Genomic DNA, 6,337 nt, shown 5'->3' on the forward strand with positions numbered 1-6,337 from the left:
AAAAATGACAGCTTCACACTGCTTATCCATATTAACCCTCACTGAGAACTAAGGCACATATTTGCAAGAAGAATATGTAAAGACTGATATGTTGTCTATGATTTCAGAATCATGTAAAATTAATGGTTACATATGCTTGTAACTCATGACTTAGACTTCAGTATAATTGTCCTCTGATCAGTTGAGATAACAAGCCAAACCAAATCTAATTTGGGGAAGGAGAGAAGGCAGTTTATGATATACTACAGATTTCCATTTTCATAAGTATTTTAAGAACCTTGCAAATCACTTTTATGAGGCTATTTTCTTTTAAATCCATAAATATTTACACAAAAGTGTTTTTAGATATGGTTTAAATATATCAATAGCTTAAAATTATAATAAGCACAGGATTTTTTTTTTAACACAAAATTCTTGACCATAGATGCTGGGGCATGGGGCGTGATTTTTACATAAAAACCTTCTAAATTACATTATAATGAGCCAAAAAAAGAAAGACATGGAAAATATGCACAACTTAACTTATAATTGATTTTAGTTTCAATTATTACCAAATAGACTTCCTTACCTATTAATATTGGCAGTATAATGGGTGATAATTAAAATACCATGGCTATGACATATGAATTCCTAAATGTAAAATGCATTTTGTTTTGGTATAGGAAACCCAACAAAAGTGCAAATTCCTTCAAAATGATTTCCATTTGAAATTAAATATCCTCATTTAATTTAGCTGTAATTTAATATAAATATTTAAGTAAAATTTTAAAAATGATAGTGACTTTTATTTTAAGAATTTTCATGAATAAATTCTCAGCAGGCTCATCGTTAAGAAATTATGAGCTTGTTTTAAAAATATTTTTTTTTCTAATTTTTTGCTGTAGTTTGAATGTAAGATACTGTTTAGATGCTTACCAAAATATGTTGAGTGATATTTGAATTAAACTCCTATCCAAAGAAATAGGTTCTAGATATATGTAAGCCATGCAGATGGCAACAATTTAAAATTACTAAACTGTGCAATTTGTTAATTGATTTAATTTGACTCTTTGAAAATAGAGATAGAGATACAGATCAGATGCCAAATAAATTTACAGATAAGCACAATTTACACAATCTAAATTTTGAGAGAGAGAAAAATATGAGTCCATATTTATGGAGGTTGTTGATGAATGTTATCAGATATGTGCTCTTACTTAACATTTGAATGCCTTGGTTAAAAATTATTGGGACAGAAATATATAACTCTTGAATGTCACAGAGTTATCCATATACTCACAATCGTATTTCTAAGTGAACAGGATCAGAGAACTGCATGCTTTAAAGAAAATATAGTACTTAATCCTCTGAATAGAGGTTTCAAAATTAGCCCTTACTTTCAGTTTATGTTTATTCAGGATACATTCAAATAAATGTTTTTTCTTTGAATGAATGAGTAATTGAATGACTGAAAATTAGAGGATAGAACTGCTTTTCTAATGTCTTGAGATGAGGAAACAAATTTGGAACTAAAGACCAAAAACTTTTTCTGCATCAAGTCTCACTCCAATGCACAAACTTGTTCCTTCAAACCATTTTTTAAAGAAGACACAATGTTACATTATGTTTTAAATGATCATATTAAATTTCCTTGCATCATTGCCATGAGATAGTCCTAGTATCCATATACTCCAGTTGAGAAGACAGAGACAAAGGGAGGCGTGACACAAGGAGAGATAAAGCTAGAATCCTGGTTTTGATTCCCTCCCAAGTGCTTAATCCACTCCCCCACATTCCAATTTACAATAAAATGAAATTGGCACATTAACCTGAAAGGAAAAAAAAAAGAAAGAAAAATGACCAAATTCATTCAGCGAATTCAGGCATATCCAATGAAGTAACAGTGAGTTTATGCTTATCTGAAAGGAATTTGGTTGTGAAATAGCACAGTTGACTTATACCTAGCGGGGGGGGGGGGGGGGGGGGAAGGCAATTAAGGAATAATCGGGCAGTGCTTGAGAGTGGAATTAAAATAGAGAATTGGCTTGTGCTCATTGTAAAGTGACTTTAAAAAGAGATTCTGATGAGCAAACATATTAAAAATAGAGTTCTCACTCTTCCTGTTCCATTGAAGAGCCTCCCACTTCCTACAGAAATTCTATAAATTGTGCGACTCTTTAAGTACATGGAGGAATATCACACATTTGCAATTATTGGGTCAGAATATGTGAGTCATGCAGAAATAGAGCTTTGCAGGAAATTTTTATTCATTGGAGAAATTCTTAGTCATTTATTAGTTATTAGGAAGACTCTGAAACTGTCAGACCTGTCTGACAAATGAATGGTATTCCAAGTGCCCTCCAAACAAAGCCTCTCATAACAGACAGGCCAGAAATAGTTGGGATAACATGGAGAAAAAGCAAAAAGGCAAGATGAATGAAACTAAAAAGTGAGGGACCATCTGAGGTATGATATATGAAAAATGGCAGTTGTACTTAAGGCAGGAAGAGAAGGTAAAATGGTAAGGCAGGAAGGAAACGCATAGAGACAGGATATAAAATGCATACACAAATTATTATGATCCAGATTTACTCCAGGCACTTCCTTGCTTGCCCTGGGTAGTAGGTTATTTTAGTAGGCACAGAGGTGCCTGAATACTATATTTATAAAAATACGTTTGAACCTTCATGTACTTAGAGTGCCATATGCTGCCTATGAGCTGGTGTTGTTTTAAAACAGAAATAGAGAAAGTATAATTTATTGACAGAAGCTCATCGAATTTCCAGCGTCATAGGCTAGCTAAAGCAATACTTTAAGAGAATGAACCCCTCCCTTAATAAAATTTGATACAACTTTCACAAACCATTTAATACATCCCCCCGATTTTCATTCAGAATGTCATGATGATTCTTTTATACTTACCCATCTTTCATGTTGGTGATTAAAAATAAGCCAATTTCAAGTATTAGAGCCCCTGGTACAAAATTATGCTACTTTTAAACATATATTTACCTCATTCTTCTATTTCCTTTAATAAGCTTATTTTGAGTTCATATAAAATTTGTGAGACAACCAATAAACTCTCCAAAGTTCATAGTATATTATTAATAAAGCACACATTATCGATTGAAATTGATAAGACAGAGAATTTATGCAACTAATTCCATCAAAACACTTACTTATTTCATTCAAATTAGAGGTAAATGGATTATCTGTCTAAATTACACTTCATTTTATATAACAGACTAGAGGGCTCTCAAAGTGCAATAGATAATAAATTCTACCCAGCTGAAAACAACCCACAGACACATTTCAAGGTAGAGGTGGTTCTTGAGTTATTTGTTTAAATGTACTAGATTCATAACTGTAGGATGTGATGAGATAGGGAAAGGAAAGAAGGGGAGAAACACATTGAATTCTATTCTAATCAGTTTCAGTGAGTGTTCTTTTTAAACGGTATGGTCAAGGTGTTGTATTGCAGTTATCCTGTAGGGTTATTATATTGTTAATGCTTGTCTGCATTTGCTTAATTTACTAACGTGACCACTAAAATATTTAGAGTATTTGCAGAGTGGAAAGTCAATATTACTGTATTTTTAAGCAGATGCATTTGCATACTCATCCATTAAACATTAAATATATTAAAACCCACAAATTTTTTAAAAGAAATTTTAATGTGCAATTTTGAAGAGCTAAAAGGTCTTAATAATTTTAGAATTTACCTACAAGGGACTGCCTAAATATTAAAATGATCACCTTTATAAAAAGACTTAATCCGAACTGTGAGAGTTTAATTTTCTCCTTAGTACTCTCAGTAAAACAATAAATGACAACACTTTTTGAAACGTGTAAGCCTGTAAATGTGTTCCCTTATGGAATTTGTAAAACAAGTCACCATTCTGGCTCTTTAATAGGACTATAAAGGCAACTGACCTCACAGCACAGAGTGCAATGGCCAATGATAACAATGTGGAACATTTATATCTACCAAAAATTGAGAAATGTGATAAATTCAGTCATATTTCTCCATATGCCCTAAGCACTTAATGATTATAGATTTGGAATACTGAAAATGTTACTCATTTTAGCTAAAAAAAAAGTTATTTCTACTCTATTACATTTGTATTTAGTTGACATATAAACTGAGCAAAGATGTCTCTGTTCAATAGAAACAGTTAGGTATCGGAATAAACTTAAATATACTTTTTGATTTCTCACTATTAGTTTGAAGAACTATTCAGTAAAAAAAAAAAAAAAGATCTTCGCCTTTTGTAAGAACATGTTTTATGTATGATTGAAGTTTTTACAACACTCCAAGAAAGCCATCCGATGTTAGATTTAAAAATAAAATCAAAAGCATTTTCTGACATAGTACACATGAAAAATTGGAAATTCCAATATCTTCAATAGAAGTTGTAGAAAGTGTATGTCTCCTTGGAGTTTGACACCCACTTACAGCAGAAAATAAGGTACTATACTGTAAACAAAAAGGTACAGTAAGGGACAGTTGTAAATTTACATAAGAATAGTTCATAAACATTTTGGTCTTTACATAACAGTTTTTATATAAAATGAATAAAAAAACCTGTAGACAGCTGTCATCACTCTTGTTTGACCACTTTTCACTTATATGCACACAGACATATTTATATAGCAATATATTGATGCACCGTTACATGGATATTAAACTATGATTACTGCTTTGTAGCTGAGATGTGCATTATCCAATCAACATTATCCATAGTTGAAATACTTTTACATTATGTATTCTTGTCATGTTGTATCTATAAAAACATGAAAATATAACTTTACATTATTTCAATTATTTACATTAGTTCAAGCTTGACAGAGAAAAATTGATAAGCTACAATTTTTAGAAGAGTAGGCCCAGAGGTACAATAAATAGCATTGATTGTATAGAGTCATCTTTTTCATTTTTAAAAACTCATTTTAAGTACAATATGGAAACAATTAGTCTGCAATTTGGTCATTCTAGCATTTATTATTAAAACTTAAAGTGCACCTCCAACATTCCTGATGAGGAGAAATGCACTAAAATTATATTGTATTATCTTGGAATTTGTGATCAGGGACAGTTAAATTTGGTGAAGGATATCATGATACCACACGCCACCATGTTCCATGGAAGGGGCTGTTGTTTAATCCTACATTCTCTTTCCCTTTTGTGAAACATAATCAATAAAATTGTTTTCATGGCACTTAGTAAAATACCAAGTGCTACACAAAGGCTTACTTGCAGAAATAAAGAGAATAAAAAATATTAAAAATGACTTCTGGATGTTAACAATTGTTTAAAAGCCCTAAATTAATTTTATTTTAGGGGGCTTTAAGAGAAAGAAATGACCTTTTACGAAGGGAAAGAGAGTTCCTTTAAATTTTTTAACTAGAGAAATACAGGCTCTTTAGTCAAAAGTTACAGAAATGTGATGTTTTATCCTCAACTGGGCATATTAAAAGAGCCATTCCACCTGAGGAGTAAGTATAAATACAACGTATTAGAGTTGTTTTTGTTGATGGCAATGGGAAGAAACTACACTGCAGGAGACTCAAAAGTGCTTAAATTATTCCTGATATATAAGGCTTATGACAGCTCTTATAATTTGGAACACAAAAGTTAAATTTAGTTTACGGAATTTGATCCATGGGCAACTATTTAAAAAGCTGCTTTCTAGGCATTCCTAACTTCATTTGCAACTAATACTTCTCTTCTGCAAGCTCAAACATTTTAAAATAGAACCTCACATATTCTGATATTTGTTTTTTTGATATTAGCTTTTTAAATCTATTAGCATTTATCTACATAGATTAAATGCTTTATGTTAAATATTTCTTTACATATATTAAGACATACTAAAAACAGATTCAGATATTGTTTTGGGACAAGTTTCTACTCTAGAAACCACTTGGCCTTCTGAAGAGGGGCATTTTTCTCTGGGAACCTAGCAATTTGATAACGTCTTTAAACTCATTTGATTTATGACCAAACTGTAGCTAAGCAAAATCAATTGGACCACTTGCAAATAAAACAATAGAAAAATGTTTATTTCAAATGTCAAGCATCGCCAAGTAATTTTATATTAACACCAAATGTTAAAGAATAGGATACATTAAAGTTTTAATAACAATATTAAATTACAAGATTGGGATCTTCTGTTTTCTTTCCTTAGCATTTACATATTTGGCTTTGAAAAATATGGAACTGATACCTAAAGCCTTTATAATCACTTCCCACTCAGTCTAATCACTATTTTGTTTTATCCAACCAATATGGAAGCAAATTTATTTAAAAGCCAGTTTGTTTTTGAAAATACCTAAAAATATTTTTTTTTAATTTTAA

This window comes from Eumetopias jubatus, unplaced genomic scaffold (assembly GCF_037043125.1).
Source record: "Eumetopias jubatus isolate StellerSeaLion01/CBP00866 unplaced genomic scaffold, mEumJub1_p1.0 scaffold_2, whole genome shotgun sequence".
Taxonomy (NCBI): Eukaryota; Metazoa; Chordata; class Mammalia; order Carnivora; family Otariidae; genus Eumetopias; species Eumetopias jubatus.